Below are 24562 nucleotides of genomic sequence, written 5' to 3'. Positions count from 1 at the left end.
AATTTTTTATACGCGGATATCAATAACCAGAGATTTCATCAAAATATGATTGATGATCATGATTTATAAGATTAGCAAGTATATCCCTTAAATCCCTCTATATATAGCAACTGAAACTATCTTTACTTTCAATCAATTTCGCCTGTATTCGCAATAGCCCGCGGCGACGGCTCGTTATTGCAGGTGAGTAAACTTCCATTTCAGGTGTATGAGCTTCTCAGCAAATATTCCCTCTGCACGCAACTATTCTTTCTTGTTTACATTCATTGGATAGATAATTTAATATGACTGATCGTTTTGCAAGTTTGACATAGAAATCAGCCTGATCATAGGTTAGATATTTTAGTGGATTAAAATATTCATATAAAAGATAAATATTGCATATTTACATATTTACTATTTACAAGTATCTTTCTATACAAAATCTTTATTTATTGGAATTCTTATTGTTTTCAATAGCAATCAATAATAAAATTTATTCATCTGACTAAATATTATTACTTATGTTTCTGGTGTTATAGTACGCCATATAAAGATATAAAAATCACCAACTGCAAATGAATGCAGCGTACCTATCGATGGCACCAAATAAAGCGCGTAGCGTGCGGATCTATGGGGTGATCGTTTCCATGCCCAGCCTATAGAGACCCTTAACAACCAAAAGTCTGGAGGGGTGGATCGCTGCCATCAGCCCCACTGATGAGTCTAGGCGACTCCGAGACGAAACGTCGCCTTCCTTACCATCTTTACCCTACCTCACCGACATTCAATTCACAGCCTTACATCATGAACACCTAGAACACCGTGGATCCACACTGAAAAAGTTTTTTAAATCTTTATTAATTTTGTTAAAAGTTGTGCTATATGCTACATCGTAAAGCTGTCTCGTAAAGAAATAATTTTATTTTATACTTTTGCATGTATCATTTTAACAGAATCTGATTCCCTTAATTGCTAATTCAATATTAAAACTAATAGATCTTATTTTCTTTTGATTTCAATAAATAAACAATTTTTTACATTGTGGTATTATATATTAAAAATAAAATAAGTTGATATTCTAGTATTCTAGAATATTAGTATTTTTCTAAAAGTAAAATAATATAATATTCTTCGTAAAATTATATTTATATTATATTTTATATATTATATTTTACATGTTCATATTAAGCATTCAACAAATTTAAATAATATTAGATTGATTGCTATTATGAATAAAGATTATGATTATGAATATTGATTAAGGTTTGATTGATTGAACAATTATAAACGTTATTTTAACACATCGTAGTAGGAAATATATAGTTTTATTTTATTGTTCGCTCTCATGACAGTTTGTAAAGTTCAAATCACAAAGATTTATTGTTGTGATAATGCATTTTTCCAGTCGATTTACACGATTAAATTTTATTTCTTAATATTATAATTATGAAAATTTCAAAAATTCGCTTAATATCTATCTCGTTGTTTCTTATAATTTTACGAAGTTTGAAAAAAATTGAAACATTTCTGGATGATTTATAACTTCATAAAAGTACTTAAATTGCTTTATTTACATTCATAAACAATATTATTTACATTCATAAACTATATCTATAGAAGTGGGATTAGCATGTATAAAATTTTGCCGCTTGTAATTTCAAAATTGAATCTGAATAAATATTATACAATAACACTAACTCGGAACAATAAATTGTATTGTTCTAAATTAAAGAACAAATTAAGGAACAAAATATAAACATGAAATAAGTAGAACGCGTAAAAGATGAAAAACCTTGATTTGATATATTTGCATTATTCCCAAATCCAAAAATTGATAACTGCTAAAAATCACCATCCTTTAGACGTTTCTGACCCTAAAAAAGTTTATCATTTATTTATCAATTATTTTACGAAGATATAATATTTTGTCATTCATGAATCGTAAAAGATGGAAAAGAAAAGCATTTTCTACTTACAAAGTAAAATTTATATTTCTCGATCATAATGCTTGAAATAAAAATGACAAATTTTTGAAATTGTAGCGTATTGTTGTAACCATAAATGAAATTAATCTTCGATTCAGAAGTTTTTCATGTACTTTATTATTAAAAAATATTCATTAAATGAAATTGTTTTGAAAAATTATATTCACATTAGATGTATCAAGCTCAAAAGTTATATGTATGCATCACTCCGTTGCAAAGAAATAACGGCACAAATTTTTTTGATCGTTTTTATATTCTTCTTTATAAAAAATAAGTAACATTATGTATATTATAAAATCTGCAAACCTGCAGTTACTTGTATGTCTTTCCTGAAAACACAATTTTTCTTAATTTGTTGACAAATTATGTTTACTCGATATTAATATTCATCGTAATTTTTCGTCCTTACCAAAAGAATTACTTCATAGGAAAACCGGAGAAGATGCACGATAAGTAACTCTGTGAAATTTGGCGATCTATGAGCCGCAAAATGAAGTCTGGTTAAGGAGAAGGATCCGTGAAGGACGATAGATTGAAGAGGCGGAGGCAAATGAGAGCGGGTTGGATAACGCCGCCGAGGAAAGTTTTAAATTGTGCTGGGAAAGGCGAGCGATTAGTGGATTATAAACATACTGAAAACTTCTGATGGGATTAGCTCTCTTGAGAAGAGGGGCCAAAAGAGGTTTGGCTAGCTTTTGGCGGATTCGCATAACGTCGGAAAAGCACTTGACACTTTTTTCGATTTTCTTACTGCGCAAAAAGGGGAAAACTGAATTCGCTTAACAGTTTTATAACAAACTCGAATAAATATTTTATGAATCACTATTAATGAATTAATGAATCACTATTTCCCAAATGCTAAGAGAATTTCCTTATTATCATCTTACTTGCAATATTCTTTTCTTTTTTAACAAAAATCTACGAAAACTTGGTATTAACTTTTTAATTGCATATCGAGTGAGGAGTAATAGGTAAATATTTATGTTACGAAGTATAATAAAAGAGATTTTTCGAAATAATTGCATAATAAATCCATTAACAAGAATGAATGATTTTAATCAATTCAATAGAAAATAAAGTACCAGTCGAAATTTACGCATTCTCTAGTTATTTAATATTTACTTATCATGACTTGTTTTTAATATTTCTTTCTAAATTAATTTATCATTAAACTGATATTACAAAACTGTATAACTTTGATTACAAGTAAGAAAATGTTAACTTATATTATTTATGTTATATATGTAACTATGTGTAATATAGTTAAGCATACTTAATATTCCAAGAAAAGAATTTGATTCGATGTTATAATACATCTATAGAATATTTATAAAGATGTAAGGTTACGAATTAATATTAATATTATGTAATAAAGTAATATTAATACAAGATATGCACATTGCTTAGACGCTTAAGTTTTATACTTGTACATTCATAACAATATATAGTAAAGCAGAATAATAACTATAGCAGAATAATAATAACTATAGTAGAATAATACTAACTATTTCCATGTTACGTGTCCTCCGTTCATTTTCTGTAATCCATTACAATGGGACATGTCAGTTGCAATTTGACATCAATATGCAGATGTTTCACTTGAAAACGATACGGGCACATTCTACGCACATTGAATATCAAATTATCAATGAATTACGATTTGTAGATGTATGTACAACTTATGAATTATAAATAAGATTTATGCTGAAATGCTATACTTTAATCTTATATATTTGTGGAAAAGATAATATATTATTTATTAAATCAATGACGATAAGTAATTTGTATGTTAAATATAACGATAAGTTGGATATTTTGAGAGAAAGAAACAGTAAAATAATTAATGCAAGTGGAAGTTTATTTTGAATATTTTATAACTCCTATTTTACAACAATATATATATGAATATTTACATAGTTGTTCATTGCACTAACCCAAAAAGCTGTAATTCATTGATTTAAGCCACTTTTTTATTTTAGAAGAGAAATTATCCATTTTATCCGAATCGTGCCTTCTATTCAAATATTTATAAGTCGAAAATCACAATAACTATCAAAAGGTAAATTTAATAAAAGTTATATCATTTTTAACTTTCAAATGGTATCGTTATTAAAAATTATAAAAATTTATTTTATTATTAATAATATGTATTATTAATATTATTAGACATTTAATTTTATTTTATACTTTACATCTTTGAGATTAATAACAAAATTCAACTATTTATTATATATATTCAACTATTAAAAATTTCAAAATTAAGTAATTTTACCTTGAATTCTTAGAATCCTTAATGATTATATAATAACAATTTGTGAGTTAAAAACCCATAAATCAGTTTAACTCTCGAATTAATATTCGGACACTATATATTAAAAACTTATTTATAAAAGTTATAATTTTGTAGGAAGAATCATATAACAAAACTGAACTCATTTTAAAGAGTAAAGGTTCTACTTTCAGAATGTTTATTTTATTCTAAAATGTTTTTATATCACGTAGTGGTTGGTAAATGAAGATGCTTTTCTTTTCAAAAATGCTATAAACTGTCATAATATGTAAAAACATTGAAAAATTTTTTCATAACTAAATATAATTTGAAGATTGAAACCACCTCTTTACAACGAACCTTCAAAACTTATACGATTTTTCTCGTCAATTTATTGACTTTGAATATTAGACTTAGACGACGAAAATTTAAGAAATGGTATCATCTTTGTTATTATATTCGTTTTCGTCTGACACTCAAAGTTTTATAAATTAACAAAAAAAAAATCGTATAATAAGTTCTGAGAGATCGTTGTAAACTAGAGGCTTCAATCTTCAAATCCATTGCTTAATAATGAAAAAAATTTTCAATACTTTTACATACTATGATAATGTGTAGCATTTTCAAAAAGGAAAGTGTCTTACTTTAGTATTTTACCATATAGTGCAGAAACGCCTTAGAACGAAATGAGATACGTATTTTGAAAATAGAGGCTTCAAACTTTAAAATAAGCTCAAATTTATTATTATTCGTATAAAATTATAACATTTTAAATATTTAGTATCCAAATATAAATCATTGTACGTTGTTATTTTATTTTAAGGATATACATATATATTTGTGCCGCTATAAAAAAAAGTTCTTTGAAAACAAAAAGCGGGCGTTTGAGAAATCAACGTGTACAACTTTCTTAAAACACAAAAATAGTTTTACAGAATCTGAAGAAGATGCAATGCTAATGTTTAACTTTCGACAATATTTTATGAAACACACGATAAAAAAAAGATTATAAGGTACATTGTTCCTCACATATTCAATTATCTTGAACAACAAAAATTTTACAATTTAGAAGAAATTTTTGATTAGATAGGAGCTGTCCCGATATATCTAAATCAAATGGTGAATACTGCAACGTTGTAAATTTCATTCGTTTCATATTTTCTTAGATCAAGAGTTTCATTTTCAACGATTTTTAAAATTGTATTACTTTATGTAATACAACAAGTACAAAAAAAAATAAAAAATAAAAATTTCTTTTATGACGTTTCTTTTACTGACGAATCTATTTTCAACAATTAAATATAATATAATTGATACAATAAATTTGTGATTAAAAATCTGATATCACCAGAATGTATTCCAAGCGACAATATTATTGAATCATTCTTTATCGATGATATGTTCAAATGTTCAAAAATATGCAAATTTTTTAATTGACAAATTATATGAAATTAAAATATTCTCACATCTGAAAGATGTTCGATATAGTATCATGGATCCCCAGCTCACAATACTTCAATAATTCTTGAAGTATTAAATCAAATGTTTTCACAAATGTTGAATCGCTTGTGGAAAAAATTATTAAACAGGTTAATTATATAACTATAATGCACAATACAAGAATATGCAAGTTGCAATTTTCAAATGTAAGAATCAACTTTAAAATTATCAGAATGGCCAATCATTAATTAGAAATTTTCCAAATTTATATTTGACTTTATACTTAAGTGCATGCTTCAAACTTTCAATAATTTTTCATAAAATGTATAAAAATCTTTTATTATTTATTGTATTGTAAGTTATAATTACGTCCATTGAAAATAAATGAGATTTTTCATTCTTTAACAAGCTATCTTGTTTTTACAAAAAAGTATCGTTGCAGTTACAAAATACAATTGCAGTTTTCTCTTAGAATAGGGACTACAAGAGTTTTCTCGAATAAATTGATTTCTTGCAACATTTTGAATCAAAAAGTATTAGAATGTGTTGTTAATGAAATTATATTTCGTGAAATATTTTAAATTTTATTCATGTTGCAATATTGGAAACTGTTCTTTCGTTCAATAAAATTCTCACATTCTCACGTACTGTTTATATTGACATTTAAACTTAAGTTTTCTGCATCTCTACTTTCCTACATTTCAATATTTAAAATGTAATAGTGAAACATTTGTACATTTGTTGTAAATGTTGAAAAAAAGTGTTAAATATTTCGAAAAATATTCAGATTTTGCCGTAGTACTTTTTATTCATAATATCATGGGGAATAAATTTAACTATGCAAAGGAAATAGTATTCTATTATAAAATTATTTTACAGCACAAACTGTACAGAATATATTACAAAATTTATTCAAATATATTAAAATTTTTTTCAAGTAGTTAAAAAGATTAAGAAAATATTTCTCATATATTAAGTAATATATATATATAAGAATGTTTCAATATGTCAATATCAGAATTTCATGTTTTTATACACAATTAAATGTAAATATATATTCTCAATACGTATACAGATTTTTAATCTCAAATTAATTTCTGTAGAATATTTGAATTTTTATATTTGTAAATTATAATATATGTCGTGTACGATTGACTAAATGAAATCTTATCCTATGATTTTGACAATATTACATAAAATACAGATCATTATAGAACGTCGATAATTGGAAGATAAATCTGTTTAAATAAGCGATTCTTCAAATAATTAGTCTGAAAGAATTAAATTTGCAAGCATGTCACGAGCTAACCAAAAATAAATTTCTATTACTATCTAACATTTTATTTAAATCAAATGCTTTCTCTTGAATTAATGAACCTAATAATGTTAATGTTTCGTTTTTCTAATATCTATATATAATCTAATCTAATTCATCATTATTTATTATTTTTAAATTTCTACGGAGACAAAAATTCCTTTCGCAAGTTTTTTTGAGATTTTAATAATTTTGACACTATTTTTGATATCGATAATTGTAGACTTTTTCTATCCCTTGTTAGACGTACTTTTACTTTTTTTTAAATCTTTTAATACTATCTAATTTATCTTCTACTTTCAGCACCTTTTTTCTTTTTCCTTTTTTACTCATGGGTCAAGAAAATATTGGCACATCTAGTTTTTTGGTGATATGAAAAAGTAACATCAAAATCTGTTTCCATAAATTCATTACCATAAGTAATGTGCATAGTAACAATTTTCAATAATGAATTATATAATAATAATACAACAAATATAAAAATTCGAGAGTATCGATACATTTCACTAAATCCAGTACTTAATCTGTATTTAATGGCGAAATGTTATTAGAAAAATTACAGAATATTCTTTTATAAATATTGGAACGTTATCGAATGATATCGTATGATTATTAGGAAAGAAAATTTGTCTTTAAATCATTAAAAATATTCTGCTCAAATACATAATATAAATGCAAAAAGAACCTTCATATGTCAATATTTTTTGATTCTTGAATTTTATCATCATTTGAAATTGCTACTATGTACTTTACTTTTGTACATAGTAAACTACTTGTGGATGCAGATTTTATTAATGTTTGTTTTCACAAAAATATTACAGGCAAATTAGATGTGCCACTACTTTTTGATTCACTGTAGATGAAATTCAGATGAGATACTAAAATGGGATGATTTTTTTAAGTAAGAAGGATATATATCCCAAAATATAAACATTAGATTAATAATAATATAAACTCATTCTATATTTGAAAAATGGTTCATTTGGACAACCTAAATTCAAATTATCGACGTTCTACATTACGCATTAATACAATTTCTAGATATTTAAATACTATGATTTACTTGTAATCTGTTATTATTTATATTTATTTATTTATTTCTGTTGAATATATTTTTATTTGTATTATTTCCTTTTATATTAATTTTTCATATATATATTAAAAAGCGTTTCATTGCTGAAAATATAAATAAACTATTAAGATTTAACTCATGAGATGCATTCCAATTCACCCAGTTCAAGAATTATTTGATGAAATTCCATACTTCCGATACATTGAAAACGTATTAATAAACATAATAAAACTTTCGGAGAGATTTCGGAATATCTATCTTTCTTTTTCTTTAACTTTTTTCATAACAATGTCATTAAAGACTTTATAAATGTGTCCAGCGAAAACTAATTAAATAATATGTACTTCTGCGTGTAATAAAATTGGAATTAGAACTGAATGAAAAATTGTAGATTCCAAATTAAATAATTTATTGTTCACTAAAAATTATTATTATTAATTATTATTAATAATTTATTTAATTTAATTTAATTTAATTTATTACTCATTTGTTACCCCTACTTTAATTAATTTTATATTGTTTCTGTCATAACGGACAACATTTACAGCTTTATTTCAATAAAATATCCATACTGAAATGACTGTAATATAACTAAAGTATTTCTCAAACTGTAGGGATACTTAATTCAAGATAGAATTGTGATTCTTGTAGAATTCTTGTAGATTCTTAAAGAGTCATTGAAAGTTAAATTTTAGATATATCGACATCGTTGTCTTTCTTTTTTTTCAGATCTTATCGCTATACATACTTTTTTCTTGCAATGATTTTTTTGATTATTCTTTTTGTGATTTATTACAATTATTTCTTTTCTTGTACTTGTACCAAAGTTTTTTTAAAATTAATGTATTAAAATATGTATGATTCTATTAAAAAAAAACAAAGTTAATTTTCACATGTTCTTTAGATCAGAATATTTCTTAACATATAAACGATAATAGTAACGTAAATCAATGATAATAAGATGTTCTATATATTTATTTTCTATTATTTTTACGTATTTATTTTAAAATTAATTCTTTTATCTTACAGATTTAAACACTTACTAATAATCTATTCAAATTTAATTAAAATTAATCATCAACAATTGATAATTAAATATGAAAATAAATACTAAGAACACAAGAATTATATAGTATATTTATTACTTACATTTGTTAAATTAAAGCTAAATTATCTCGTAAAATAGTAAATTAATTAATGAAAAGTCACTTGATTACACAAAATAAAAAATTGAACGTGTTCATAAAGAAGCAGATGCGTGAAGAAAACATGTCCCCTTTGCCAGTTCGCATTCTTCTTCTTTTGTAATATAGGAGTAGTCCTCGAAACGAAATCTATTGTTTCCAGTCGTTGAGTACGAAAAAGTACCAGCAGGAGAACTACCTACTCTAACGCTCGAGTGCCCTTGAACGGCCGACCTGACGATTAAGCCGGAAAGTGTCTTGAAACTACTCAAACAGGACGCAAATGACGGATCGAGAACCTCTTAGGACCATTTTTGTCCCGCGTTTTGTGTATCGAAATAGTTGAACCTCATTGAATCCCGTATCTGATGCATCTAAGTGGAAACTCGATGGCGATTTTTACTCTTTGCACTCGCACGTTGCGTACTAAGTCCTAGGAAGAAGGGTGAGCAATTCCTCGGTAAATATGGTCTGTATAACATGCATATATTTAATGCTATAACGCATCAGCAAAATTACACATGAGCGTACATGAGCATGTATAAGCTATACATATATGTAAGTATTATAATTTACTATTTTTTATAAACTAAATAATGTTATATAAAATGAAAAATACTAATAATGTCAAAATTTGATGCTTTAGAAAAATTTAATTGCAAAATATATTTTACTTTTATGAAAAAGGAAATAGATGGGATTAAAATACTTAATAAATCTTTTGTAATAAACTTTAGAGAAAGTAATCGAAAATATAATCAAATATAATTATTGATATTGATTTATACACAAAATACCAGTCAATATTTATTAATTAAACACCTTAGAATAGAATATATGTTATAATGATTTTAATAATGTTTTGTGTAAATGATTAATTGGAATCATATTATTAGGCACAAGGAGTATATATTTTATCAATATATTATTTTATTTTTATAATGTATAAATTATAAAATTGTTGATTTTGATATGTAAAAAAATATATATCAATGAAAATGATATATATCTAACAACTAGAGTACACATTCTTGTAGATATTTTTTATGTAAGAATTTTTTTTGTACTGGAAATTTTCTCAATGTATGAAATAAATCTAGAAAAAATTGCAAAAGAAAAAATACATATATGTTATGTAAATAGTTCTTATTAATGAAAGAAGATCGTGTATTGCAATTTATAAAGTTGAATTCTTGCCGGATGAATTCTTCATTTATTTTTACAATCAAACTTTAGCGAAAAATTAAAGCAATCGCTAGATAAAATATTGAGTTTGTCAAAAAATGTTTTTTCTTATATATATATTATATATCTTAAAATGTAATTAACTTCATTTTAACTGTAAATTTATTGTATAATCTGATATCTGATTGTTAAACCTTGTTTTGGGAAAAGTAAATGCATGATTTTGTTTGTTTGGCATCGATTTAAAGGCGAAAAATTAAAAAAGAGCATTTTCGTCATATTTTACTGCCCATTTTCGTCATTTTTGACCAATCTAATACAGAGGCACCAAAAATTACAATACTTTATATGAATAACAAACGAATACCAAAATATCGATACACTATTGAATATATGTTACCCTCACATATTGAATTGTGATTATTATGCAGAATAGAAAACCTCATTGATTTCAGAAATCTTGAAATTATTCAATCATAAAGTTAATATTCTAAATAACTTCTTGTACATATAAAGGAAATTTAAAATTACAAAGGAAAGAATAAGCAAACAGATGTAAAATATTCAAAATAAACAAACTATTACAATGTTTAATGGAGGAAATAAATTCTATATTTTTTAAATTAATTTCACAAAAGTGTGAAATTATATAAATATCTGCAATTCACAGATAATTATCGCTTGTATTTAATTTCCGAGATATTTACTTCGATGTCACGTTTTCATAATTTCAAGAATTGGTCATGGACATCTGATTCCTTTTTTGTTCTAAACCTAAGCAATCGTCATCAACTTAAGCATACAAACGCTTTCTCTAAAATTACAAGAAACGATTTTATTATTCCTTTATGAATCTCGACCACTTTTTACTTATCACTAAGCTTAGGCAAACTCTACAATTTACCCATTTTTTTCAAACCCTCATCTTATCTGTAATTTTAACAGTTGATTAGTTGCTGCAGTTCGTTGAGAATCTAACAATCTAGAAATCGTAGCCTGAATGATTAGACTCATTGCAAACTAGTCAATTACTGGGTTCAGAAAAATACACGAGCCACACACTGGTGCGATAAACACAATACAATCAATAGAAAATAGAAACAATGTGACGCGATGCAACGCTGAACAACCGTTTCGTTAATCGCTGCGATAAACGAAATATGTACATACGTTGAATCAAATGCATACGATCACATCATTCGATCATCCTCCTCTAATTGTCATATATTAATTTTATACCTTTCATACATTTAAACTATATCTTCAAAAAATTCGACAAATATTCTTATCTTTTTGGAATAAAGGACGCGATCCTTTCCGTTCTGTTAAGAGTAGATGTAGGGAACGCGTCCCTCTAAACGTATAAAACGTAATGTGAGGAACGCATCCTTGGGCAGTACTGTTAGGCCCATAAAGTAATTGCGAATATTTCGCAACGCTGTTTCTTGGTCCAAAATAAATTATCTTCCCAATCACGTGATCGGGAAAGACACAATAAAGTCGACCTTATAAGGCCAACACAGTGGAGAGTTATTCAGATCAGGTGAGGAGCAGGGGTCGGTCAGAGGTATCACTGAGGAGACCGTACTGAGTCGTACACGAGCAAGTCAGAGATCGCGGAAGACCAGTGAAAAACCCACAGTGAGTAAATAGTGCTTCTCCATTCAGTGTGTTACTCAAAAATGTCAACTGACGGACGTCACTCCCACCAATCTGGCCTGCGCATCTGCAGATAAGCACAGGTAAACGACCGTTACTATCTCACTCTCCGCCCATTGTCAAGGTCAACCATACAGAAGGTATATAAATCCGGCCATACAAACAAAAAGTAGATACAACATCTTCTCTGACTGTCTTATCAATGAATTAGATTCAGGCCCACAAAACACGGAATCACGCAATGATATCATAAACGCGAACACCGCAACAAATCCAAATCCCTCTGCTAAAAAATGTCAAACCTCCACCAATATACATTCACGATAAAATAGACCATCTTACTCCATGACGCACTTAAATCAAAATATAGAATATATTTCGAGTCAATTTACCTTCAATGAATTTAAAATAATGTTTGCAAACATCAACGATTTTGCTGAATTCATGGCCATAAAGATAATACAGAATTTCACACTTATTCAATAACCTCCAAAAAAAAATTAACCATAGTGTTTAAAGGCCTGATTCGACTCCCGCTAACAAGAATATGTGCAAACATTAGATGCCAAGACCTAACTCCAATATACTGTGCTGAAATTCCGACTCATATCAAATACCTCATATACAAAGTCACATTCGTGTCAGGAACTACACTTGCTCAAATCAATCATGTCAGATTCATCGAAAACGTCAAAATATACTGGAGAAAATATGAATTCCACAAACCAATTAGTATTTCAGTGTCTCTGATGCCAAGCGCACAGTCACACGTCGTCAAACTGTACCAAGAAACGTGAGTGTCAAATGTGCCGGACAACATGACACCAAATCCTATAGCAAAACCCCAGAAACTCCTCTAACATGTGCCAACTGCAAAGGCGCTCATATAAAAAGACTGTCAATAACGCTCATATAAAAAGACTCCCAACCCAAAAGAAAGAGCTAGATAATGAGCAGCCATAAAAATTCCATCAATATCATCTTATGGGACGTCACTGGCGTTAAAAACAAAGTAATTTTTAATATACCATAATGAAGACATTGCAATCAATCGCCACCAAACCTGGCTCACTCTCAAAATACCCAACTACAAAATACACAGACAGGACGAACCACCAACTATCAACAATAAACCAAGACGCGGAGTACTAATAGCTGTACATAAGAACATTTTTACGGAAGACACACCACGACCAGTCACCTCAAATATAGAAATATAGAAATACTTACCATTAAGACCAAAACCACTCCCAATCTAATGGTGGGAGGAGCATAATCTCTCCCCTCCCCCAAAAGTTAAAATAAACTTTTCCGATCTGGACGCCATCATATTGCCACAAAGACTCTATATCATCTGCGGTAATTTCAACGCTAACTCTATGGAATAACATCAAAAGAAACGTGAACGCTTCCAACCTCAAAAATCATTCCGAGCCACACAGTTACCAAATCATCTATAGCTCTACTTACACCCACAGGAAACCAAACTGCACTACCTTCAACATTGACATTTTCTTGACTAATATTCCCTTCTACTAATATACAATTGCCACACCATAAGATAATTTATCATTAATTCACTTACCAGTTGCCCTTCTATTCACAATTCAAAACAACGCAAGGCGACAACACCAAACCGCACAAATCGATTGGAATACATTCGCCAGAAACTGCAACCACACAGCCGACATTGACAACGAAATCGAAATCAGGTTAATCCAAAGATCTTTTCGAAACGCAACGCACAAAACTCCAAACCATAATCAATCCTCTTCCGCAAACTCTGTTCTCCACAGCCTAATCAAGGAGAGAAATAAACACAGGTGAAAGTTTCAAAAAACTGGTAACCCCTTCCACAAGCTACACAGAAACATCTTCTCAAATCTGATCCGTAAGCACATCGCAGAAACCTGGAACTAAATATGGCAGGATAAGCTAGCAAACATCAAAAAAACGGACCACACTTTGGCAAACCTTCAAGATTACCGGTCCCGTAAAAATCCGATGCTTATACTTCAAAGTCTTGCATCTCACACATTCCACTATACAGACGAAGAAAAAATCAAAAGCCTAACCGTAAACTGTGAAGAAATATACAGAACTTCTTCCGTTGAACGCGAATCCCATTGAACGCAAGATCGAAAGATTTGCAATATTACCACTCACAACCCTCCCCCCTCCCCTCCCATAGACGACAGCAGTTTAAACTGCACCCCTTAACAGATAAAGCATATAATCAAAAAATTTCCTTCCATAAATCTCCAGGACCAGACAAAATCACCACAACGGCACACAAAAAGCTCCCACTAAAATCCATAGTACAAATACATTACATCTTCAAAGCCTGTTTTAAACTTTAACTTTAACTAAAAACCGCTAAAGTAATCCCAATCCCCAAACAGAGAAAAGCCGCAACCGCTGTCGAAAGCTACAGACCAATCAGTCTCCTAAGTACCATCAGCAAATTATTATCACTCACCTATTAACCCATATTAACAATAACATAATCATCCCTCAGCAATTTAGTAAATCACTCATGCATCTAGCAGCTACATCGAATTATATAACACATCACCCTAGAGATAAACAAAAATAGAATAACTCAACTGCTAGACTTGGAAAAAGCTTTCAATCTGACACAGCACTAATGAAACTACAAAAAATAAATACTCCACCCTTTCCTCAGACAAATAGCCAGTTACAAAACAGAATCTTCTCTGCCTCAGTAAACGGTACTCCCTCAACTATCAATAGCGTCATTACGAGTGTGCCGCAAGGTTCCATATTTGGTCCCCTGCTATTCATAATTTATATAAACGATATCTCATGCAATCAAAATTTCCACTAGCGATCTAAACGACACAGTCATTTTCGCCTCATTGTGAAATCACACAAACGCAACTAAGTACAGTCAATACACCTTCATCAACTACAAGATTACTTCACAAACTGGAAATTAAAAATCAACCCAGTCGAAATCAAGCCATTGCCTTCACAAACAAGAAATAGAAACCCAAATCAAGTTTCCATCGCAGGACACAACATCCTCTGGTTCCTCACGGCCAAGTACTTTGGTGTACTATTAGACGCTAAAGTCACCTGGGCTCCGGCGACTGTCAAAAGAGAAAATCTAGCTTTTCTCGCACTCAGAAAACTATACCCGCTATTCCACAGCAATTTCAAAACCAATATCAAACTAATCCTATATAAGATATGCGTTAGACCGATAATAACATACGGCCACCAAATCTGGGCTGCAATTGCAAAGTCTCACATTAGTGTGATTCAAGGAATCCACAATAAATTTCTACGCATCATCCTCAACACTCTGCCATGACACTCTCATTTGTGTACTATATGCAATAGCGAACATCCAAACAATTCAGAGCTACATTGCAAACTCACTTGAAACAACTTATTACGCAGAGTATCAAAACCCACTCATCAGTCAAGGAAACTACAACGTTAACGACATTTCACTAAAAATTAAGAAAAAACTACCTAAACACGCAATTACCACTACATGAAACCCGAACAGGATCATAAGTTACGTTAGAAAACTATAAAAATATGCAAGTTTTTGAAATTTTTTCTGCTCATTTAGTAATACACAATCATATAAACATACTATCTTTGAACTGACATCAGTCGCTGTATAACACTCGTGACTCAAGCAAGAATCGCGTATTATAAGACATCAAGCTTATTACATAATAAAACTAGACGTGATGATACGTTAAATTCATTCATTTCACACATCAATGGGTGCTCCTTCGAACCCCAAGGTATACACGCATAGGTACAGGATCGACATAGTCGTTATTCTCCTTAACATGTTCCGTTTTCTTTTTTTTTTTCTTCTTTTGAAAGAAATTTCATAATTACTACAATCTTCTCTATAATTTCTTTCGATAGATACTGAAACCTTTGTTATTCAGTTTGATTTTTCGTCAATCGCTGGTATATAACTGATCGATGACTGTGTAACAGATATAAAATTCGGTGTACAAAATTTAATAACAATAAACTATTGTATTTTTAAATACTAAACATTCAACGTATTCGTAAAAAAACTTGAGTTAAATTTAAATTTAATAATTTAAAAGATGATTATATTAATGCAAATAAAGGCAAAATGTGAGTTATATTATCGTTACTAGATTATTAATAATGATTGTGTAAAATATAATTGCGATGAATCTATTGACTTATATAATTTTTGCCTTTTATTTTGCGTTTTATTCTGAATAATTGCAATTGTATTTTATTTTGATCTTCAATTAGATAAAAATGTAATAAATTACATTACTGGTGCTGTTGAAAAATTTATAGAGAATAAAAATTATTACATATGTATAATGAAAAGTAAAGTTTGACCTATTCTGCATAATTAACTAAATTAATTTATTGAATATTTCGATATTGCATATATTAAAGTTTGATTTCGAAAAGCAGAACATATCTTGTCACTTTAATTGATACATCGGAGCAGAGATTCTAAAAAACTCTCAAAATGTACTCTCTTTTCAAAATATAAACTACATTGTCCATGATTTTGAGATGAAATAGATAATTTTAAATTCGAGAAGAACTCGAATGTAATATTCTGTGACACATTTGATATACATACTATGATATGTGTGACAAGATTCCTTTCTTTTTTCAATTTTCTCTCAAATGAGCAAATCTCTAAAGGACTTCTTTTTTTAATTTATTGATTTTCCACACATTCCTGAAGTTTTCACATTTAAATAGTTTGTATATATAGGACTGCATTTGATATTAACTAGAAAGAGATTTTGATACATGAATTTGTAATCTTGCGGTCGGTCTTGCGGCGTGCTTCGAAACTAATTGTTGCATCAGGAAGTAGAGTCCAGAAACGTTTTGAACAAATATATATTAAATATATGTGGAGAACTTCTTCATCTAGTCACATAATAAAAGCACTCAACTTTTGTATTTCATTTCGATCAATAATCTTTCATATACATTGATTTTTCATTTTTCATTAAAAGTTATGCAATAATTATTCAATTCATATTCACAGGCTTTACGTCATGTATTGTTTTAAATAATTTTGTTATCCAAGAGTATTAAGATTTCGCATAAGCAATATTATCAAATGGTCACCCGATTCTCGTTAGTCACATTATTATTTAAACAGCTGATTAGATTGCTTAGTTAGGACAATCACAAAAATTACGATAAGATTCATGAAGACGCGTCACACGCATATCTTGTCCTTTATTTAAATAACTTATAGATATTTGTAATATTGATTGCTGTATATTCAACTACGATTAGTAATAGACAAAATAAACATTTGGACAAAATAAACTTGTTTTTCGCAGGATCCAATAATATTTTCTGAAATATCTTCTTTGCGTTTATATTACAATTATATATAATTTTAGAATATTGACTCCATTTAAAATTTTCGTCAGTAGTGTAGAGAAACGTACAGATACAGTAGCGTATCGATAAAGCTTGAATTTCTATCTTGTTGCTTTATTCGTTAAACGACAGCATTAGTTCAAGGATCTTTGCTACATCAACGAAACGTCGAACATAATTATCCGGGAATCCATCGGTGAACTTGGATTACCATAGAATCCGGAGCAACAGTGGCTTGGCAGGAAGCCCGCAGCGTTTCGGTTGCCGCCTTTTGAATCTTAATAAATTATCCGTCGACCATGGCCGATCAGAGAAGGGTACGAGAGAGGCTGGTCGAGCGCGCATCTATCGGCATGCTCATTAATCACCCGATATATATACCCCGGTTCGTCGCCACCGATAATCGGCCGTGCCACAGCCGACCAGGGAATTTGAATTTCGGGAACGGGCATACGGTTCTGGCTCGAATATTATCGGTATATCGATTTCACACACACCCTAACCCCTCCACCCTTCACCCCTTGCCTCATCCACTTCAAATCCTTCTGTCAACCAGTTCAAAAAAAGATTTTTTCAACATCCTATCATTTATACTTGCATCGTGAATTCAATAAGTCTTATTTCTTTAAAGGATTCTAAGTCAACAATCATTTAAACAAACTATGTATTAAATAGGTATCAAATATAATTATATGAATAACATATATACGGATTGTTATTTCCACATTGATGAATTGGTTGAAATATCTCTGTTTCTTGGTTTTCGTGATCGAAATTTTGTATCTCACAGATTTTTTTCCCCTATTTTTTTTTCTTTTTTTTGATCATGAAAAGATATAGACCAAGAAATATCAAAAACTTACTAAATCATGATAAATGTATATATAATATTTTATTTTTTAAAATTCTCTATCATTTTTATTTATATGATCGTCATTTTTTAAGAAGTATTTTTTGTTTCAAAATTGCGAGTTTCAAAACTTTTAATAGACTAACTTCCACATCTCCATAGTATATTTTAGTTGTATCGTAATGTAAGTATTATATTACGTGTCAAGAAATATTGCAAACATATGTAGTATCGTAGTTCATTATCATAGGTCATTGTTAAGTCATAACCTGTGGTTGTAGTTATTATATCCTTAGTTGCATTTAGTTATAATAGATGGCCTGTAGTGTGAAGAAAAGCGTGAAAGAGAAAGAAAATATGAATATGGTAGAAGAAGAGCGACGTTGATGTGGAGCGTTTTTCTTTTTGAAAAAAAAGGAGTCGAGCGAATTGAAAACATAGTCGATTTGACTTGTGAGAAAGAGTTGACTGAGTTGTTAAAAAAAGAGTTTATTTGAATTGTGATCACGTATAATAGTTAATCTGTATTCATTATCTTGTATAATTATCTATTACTTAATTACCATTATTACTAAATTACCAGCATTATTATTAAATAAATATTATACACATATATATAAACATGAGTTATTGAAAAACAATGGATGCTTTCGCTCAATGATTTAATGAGTCATTTCCTTTTTCTTAAAAATCTGCTTAAATTTATCGCCACATTTGTTTGCACATTTATATACGAAATATTTACTTCAGAAATTAAAAGAAACTTTCGGTACTTTATTAATCAACTTCTATTTTCTGGCTTAAAAAAGAAATTCAAGGAAGGAGAAAAGTCTATATGTATGTATACATGTTGTATGTCTGGATACAAACGTACATATATTGAGTATCCTGAAAGCATTTTCAGTTACTAAAAGCACTCACAGAAGAAACCTTGCTGTTCCGCTTTTATAGGAAATATTGTAGTGCGTTTGTAAAGAATATCATATCCTCATCAGTTGATACAATTGTTCTTATGAAAAGAGACGTACCAGAAAAGCATGCTAATTAAGATTTAAAGACAAGAATTTGAACTAATATCACACAAATTGTACAAGTTGCAGAGAAAAAATGATAATTTTTTGTAATTGATATAATTTCCCATATTTTCTATTGTATTATAAAAATCAGTATAAAAACATAGAAAAACATTAGAAATTATATTTCTTCGATTATTTAATTATAATTTGCACATTATCAGCAGGAAATATGTTATCACTGTAATAAACGATGACATTACCATAGCGTTATGTGATTTTTAGTTTGATTTAGACCGTCGCTTCCATAAGTATATTATAATAAATTGAAATATAGGGTCCTTCACAACATGATTGCTCTATCATTCCTTCTTTTTCTTTTTTTTGTTGTTGAAGTTTTCACAAATACAATGTATATTCTAAGCCTTTCATTTTCTTTCTTCAACACTTTTTTCTTCTTTTAATATAAAAGAAGATGACTTATTTATCTATTACATTATATTATATTTAATACTTGTTTGTTTTTTTTACAGATTCATAGTTATTGACTGTTTATAGCAAAAATCATTATAATGTTAGCGAATTTTAAATTTAAACTAGAACTTTATAAATATTATAATATTCTATTTATATTTATTTATTTTAATATTTCTTTTCAATACCATTGAATAATTGAATATTTCTTTTCTTTTCATTAACATAATTTGAATTAAGCATTAGTATAGAATGTAGAATGCTAATATGCTTTTTATTCGAAAAGTGATTTTGAGATTCTTCTTGAATCGAAGAATACACTGTTCAAAATTAATAACAGCTGTCATGCAAATTTTAGAAACGTTTAACTATACTTTCCACAATGTTTAACGTAGGTAAAAATATTTTGAATAATCTTCCCGTAAAATAACAACTATCCCGATTATCTGAATCTGTAAAACTACGTTGATGTGGAAAAAGACGAAGGAAAATGTACATATAAAACAGAGCGTCCTGAAAGCATTTTGCCCGTTAAAAGCATCGAAGAGAAAATTCGTTCCATTTTCTATGGAAAAGGAGCACGACGCTGTGAAGCGTGCTCAATCGTATCCATCAGGTATAATCGTTCCTGAAAAAAGACGATTAGCACACGACTTAACTCGATGGAAATTGGAAGAAACTGTTTTCCTTTGTTTAAGATTCTACCTATTAATGTGAAAAACGACATTAAATGAAAAGCTCGATCGACTTTTTAACACTTATTACTGAATCTGCAATTATTTACTTCTTTCACAAAATCGTATTGTGTCAGTAAAGATACTTTTTTAAATCACTGCTCACGTTAATTCGTAAATGCAATAAAGATTGATAAAGATAAAATAAGGAAAAAGGACTTATAAACTGATAAAGAATACGAATACAAATATTTTACTTTGAAATCATAAACAAAGAATTAACAAAAAATGTGCTCTGTGTATATAACGTAAAATAAAAATTGATATAAATGTAACTTGTTCATAAAAATAATAACAATAGTTATTATTTTATTACAAAATATTCATTGTGCTTATTAATAGAAAAATTGACGAAAAATACAATTTTCGTAAATGGTTTTCATGTAAAATATCCAAACAACGCCTAATCTAAATATCATGGATGTTATTGGTGGTAGAAAAAAATGTAGCAAATTAAACTTGTTTGATGTCGAAGGATACATAATCTTATTAACAGTTCTTCGATATGTAAAACACAAAAATCCATATTTGTTTCTTTAAATAAAATCGTATAATTTTTAGTGCAACTCAATTTTGATATTTTGAAAAAAATCTATTAATTCATTTATATAACTTTAACTTTATTTTAACTAATAATTTTAACTATAATTTATTTTAACTATTAATTTTAACTATAATTTTTAACACATTTGTTTCTTTAAATGAAATCATATAATTTTTAGTGCAAGTCAATTCTGATATTTCAAAAAAATCTATTAATTCATTTATATAAGTTTAACTTTATTTTATTTAATAATTTTAATTTCGTAAAATCTATTATATGAGAGATAAGGATAAAGATGACCGATATTCTTTTGTTCATATTGCCCTTGTTTTTCACACAATAGATTTTAGAAAATTAAAGTTAAAATATCTAATAATAAATGGTTTTTCTATAAATTTAATATTTGTTATGGAGAGTATCATGATGGACTTATTAATATACTAAAACTTTTTAATGAATTAAAAATTATATGGTTCCATCAAAAAACATTACGTTGATCTTCCTCTACATCCTCTACGCGTCTATTTGTCAAAAAACATCAGATTATGTAGCACCATTGGTGCTAAGCAAATTTAATTTGATGCATTTTTTTCTATCATCAATTACAGCTGAGATATCCAGTTTTATACTTATTTAACCATAAATAAAATTAAAAATTCTCTAAGAATTTTTATAAAGATTATTATTAGAATATTTCTAAACTTATTTAAAATAAATTTCACATTACCATTATAAACTTTTTTAGTGAAATATTTTTCATCTTAGATTCTGCTTGTTAATATTTTCAGAAGTATTGTGAGAAATTAAAAACATTTAGATCAACTCAACTTTTTTTCTTATTGTTAGTAAGAATATAAGATATATGAAAACAAAGACATAAAAGAATAAAACATAATTTAAATTATTAAAATTATTTATAAAGCTGTGGACTAAAATAATGCTAGCTAGTGAATAAAATAATGATGTTAGTACTTTGTAAATTCTCAAACTGATTAATTTGTGCTTTTATACATATGAACACTGAAAATTCATTTCGCTGAACCTCTTACATAAGTCAAGTCAAAAACTATTAGTTTTAAAGATCATTTCGTTATACAATATATATTTTATAAAATTTTAAAATAATCATCCAGAGATATGATATAATAATTTGTATACGTGTGTATAATTTTAATTCCTAAAAATAACGTGTTATTATATACCATTCATTAGATACTAAATTTAGTTTCAGATGTTAAAATTTTTATAGGCTAACAATGTCTTAAAATTATATTAGAATAAACGACTGTATAAATTCGTACATATTACTTGAATTAAATCTTGTTAAGGAATACTTGAATACTTGAATGCAACATGGTTATAAAATTTCCATTTGTTCGACAATCATATATCGATAATCATTTGTTAGCCCAACTGTCATTGGATCGATACTGTTTTCGAAAAGAATGCAATCGTTCAACTCACACGAACGCATGCGCTCCATTTGAAGCACCGATTTACGCAAGCATTTATGTTCATATGCATCACATATTTTTTATAACTCGTTGATTCGTAGACGTTAGTAACTCAATTATATATGCATATATCCAGTACATCACAATGCATTTTCTTTAATTTTTATTCTGTTTTGCGTTTTATCTTTTTTTTCAACTTTGAACTGTTTTATATATTTCAAAAAAAAGAAAAGATAACAACCAAGCTCTATCAATGTCTTAAACTATCATCTTTTATCATTTTTCTTAATTTTATTTTACTTGGTTCAAATAATTATTGTATACAATAATTAAAAACATTTATTGTAAAGATTTGTATTTTCATATCATCCTCGATATAATATTCTCGAAAATGATGTAGTATCATACAAATAACATAGTAATTATTTCGTTCCAAAAATATTTTTCTGTCATTATCAGAAAATATATTTATAAATCTTTATAAATATTTCAGCGTTTAAATTATTGCAGTTGCACGCTAGACAATTTCTAAAAAATATTAAATATTAAAGAATATTAAATTTTTATATAAATTTTGTGACATATTATTTACTACCCTATAGTAATACTACAACAATTTACTGCACAATAATAATGTATTGAAGAAAATTGATTGATTATTCAATTATAAAATTGCAAGATAATCAATAATCAACTAGGATATGTGCTTTCATGACGTTCATATTTAGTAAACGATAGTTCACCTTATTTATAAATAAAATAATTAATTAATTATGAATTCCTACAAAATTTTATGAATGGTAAGATGAGCTAATTCTTAGAACATGTTTTAACGCGAATAAGATTTCTATTTTTCAATTCTACATTACTGATGAAAAATAATTGACTATTGACCATAAAACTATTTCATTCAGTTGATAAATATAGATTCATTGTATTTGGGCGTCACAATTTAGTTCAATCATAAAAAATAACTATTCATATGGACTAAATAATTCATCTCCATTTTTGTTATATGAATTATAAGTAATGTCATGAAGTCAAGAATTTTTAGATGTGATGTTTGTATTAAAAAATTATAGACACAGGTCGCAACTTTCTGATAAGAGGAAGAAGAAAATAATTACGAATGAAACAAACAATTTAGCAGATCGTTAATGTTTTTTTGCAATCATTAAACGGGCAATATTGAGAGAAATTTTGCTTCAGTGCAATGTTTTCAATCACAATATAAATTTAGAACGAAAAAAAAAAAAGAAATATGTTACAATATAACATACAATATATTTCATATTTGAAAAAAACCTACTTCTTACAATTAGATACATTCATATGAATATGCATATTAATGAATAATAGTTTTAACGTACTTTCAAGACACATGTAAGCATTTGGAAATAATCAAGAGAGATAAAACGTAAACCATGAGTGTGTAGTTAAAGAAAGACAACAGAAGAAGATGGAAAGTGATGACAAGGGGAGAGGAGGAAGTGGTTTTTGTACGCAGAACGATAAATTTGGTGGAGCAGCATTTTGCCCCCGAAAACCTATCGCAATAAATACGTGGTATGTCCGGTGCGCGGTTGAGCCGCCGCGTTATACTCTAATGCAGTGCATATGGAACAATTTATAACGCTTCAGCGTTGGTCCCCGGGAATTTTTCTCACCACTCGTTCGTTTAGTTCATGCCACATACGCTTTTCACCACCCATTGTTTCCGTATTGCTGAATTATTATTTCGTAATTTGTCTTTTGTTCTTGGAGATGGCTGTACAGTCGACTCACAATTAGATCTTTTGAAAATAATTTTATCATGCGGCTAAATATTGCAGTAATGTTTATGTCGAAAATTTCTGTCACTTCAAAATTTTTAAATATAACAATAAATCATTTTATGTGTTTATTTATACTTCCTAACAATTAATACGAGAAATGCTGCAAAAGTTTCCAGAATCTATTGATTCATGTCATTGTCTTATTATTTCTGGTACTATAACTCAAATAA

The 24562-nt window shown here is 28.3% G+C and overlaps 1 long non-coding RNA gene across 1 annotated transcript in view; it reads right to left on the bottom strand.

Moving 5' to 3' along the window:
- Nucleotides 1–20270: 20270 nt before the first annotated feature.
- LOC122539014 overlaps nt 20271–24562 on the bottom strand; it is a 59236-nt gene continuing 54944 nt past the window's right edge. The window contains exon 3 of the long non-coding RNA XR_006308970.1: nt 20271–20453. This is a non-coding gene — a long non-coding RNA (uncharacterized LOC122539014). The remainder of the gene's footprint in view (nt 20454–24562) is intronic.

This window comes from Frieseomelitta varia, unplaced genomic scaffold (genome assembly GCF_011392965.1).
Source record: "Frieseomelitta varia isolate USP_RPSP 00005682 unplaced genomic scaffold, Fvar_1.2 scaffold_187, whole genome shotgun sequence".
Classification (NCBI taxonomy): domain Eukaryota; kingdom Metazoa; phylum Arthropoda; class Insecta; order Hymenoptera; family Apidae; genus Frieseomelitta; species Frieseomelitta varia.
This window is presented reverse-complemented; position numbering and strand designations above follow the sequence as displayed.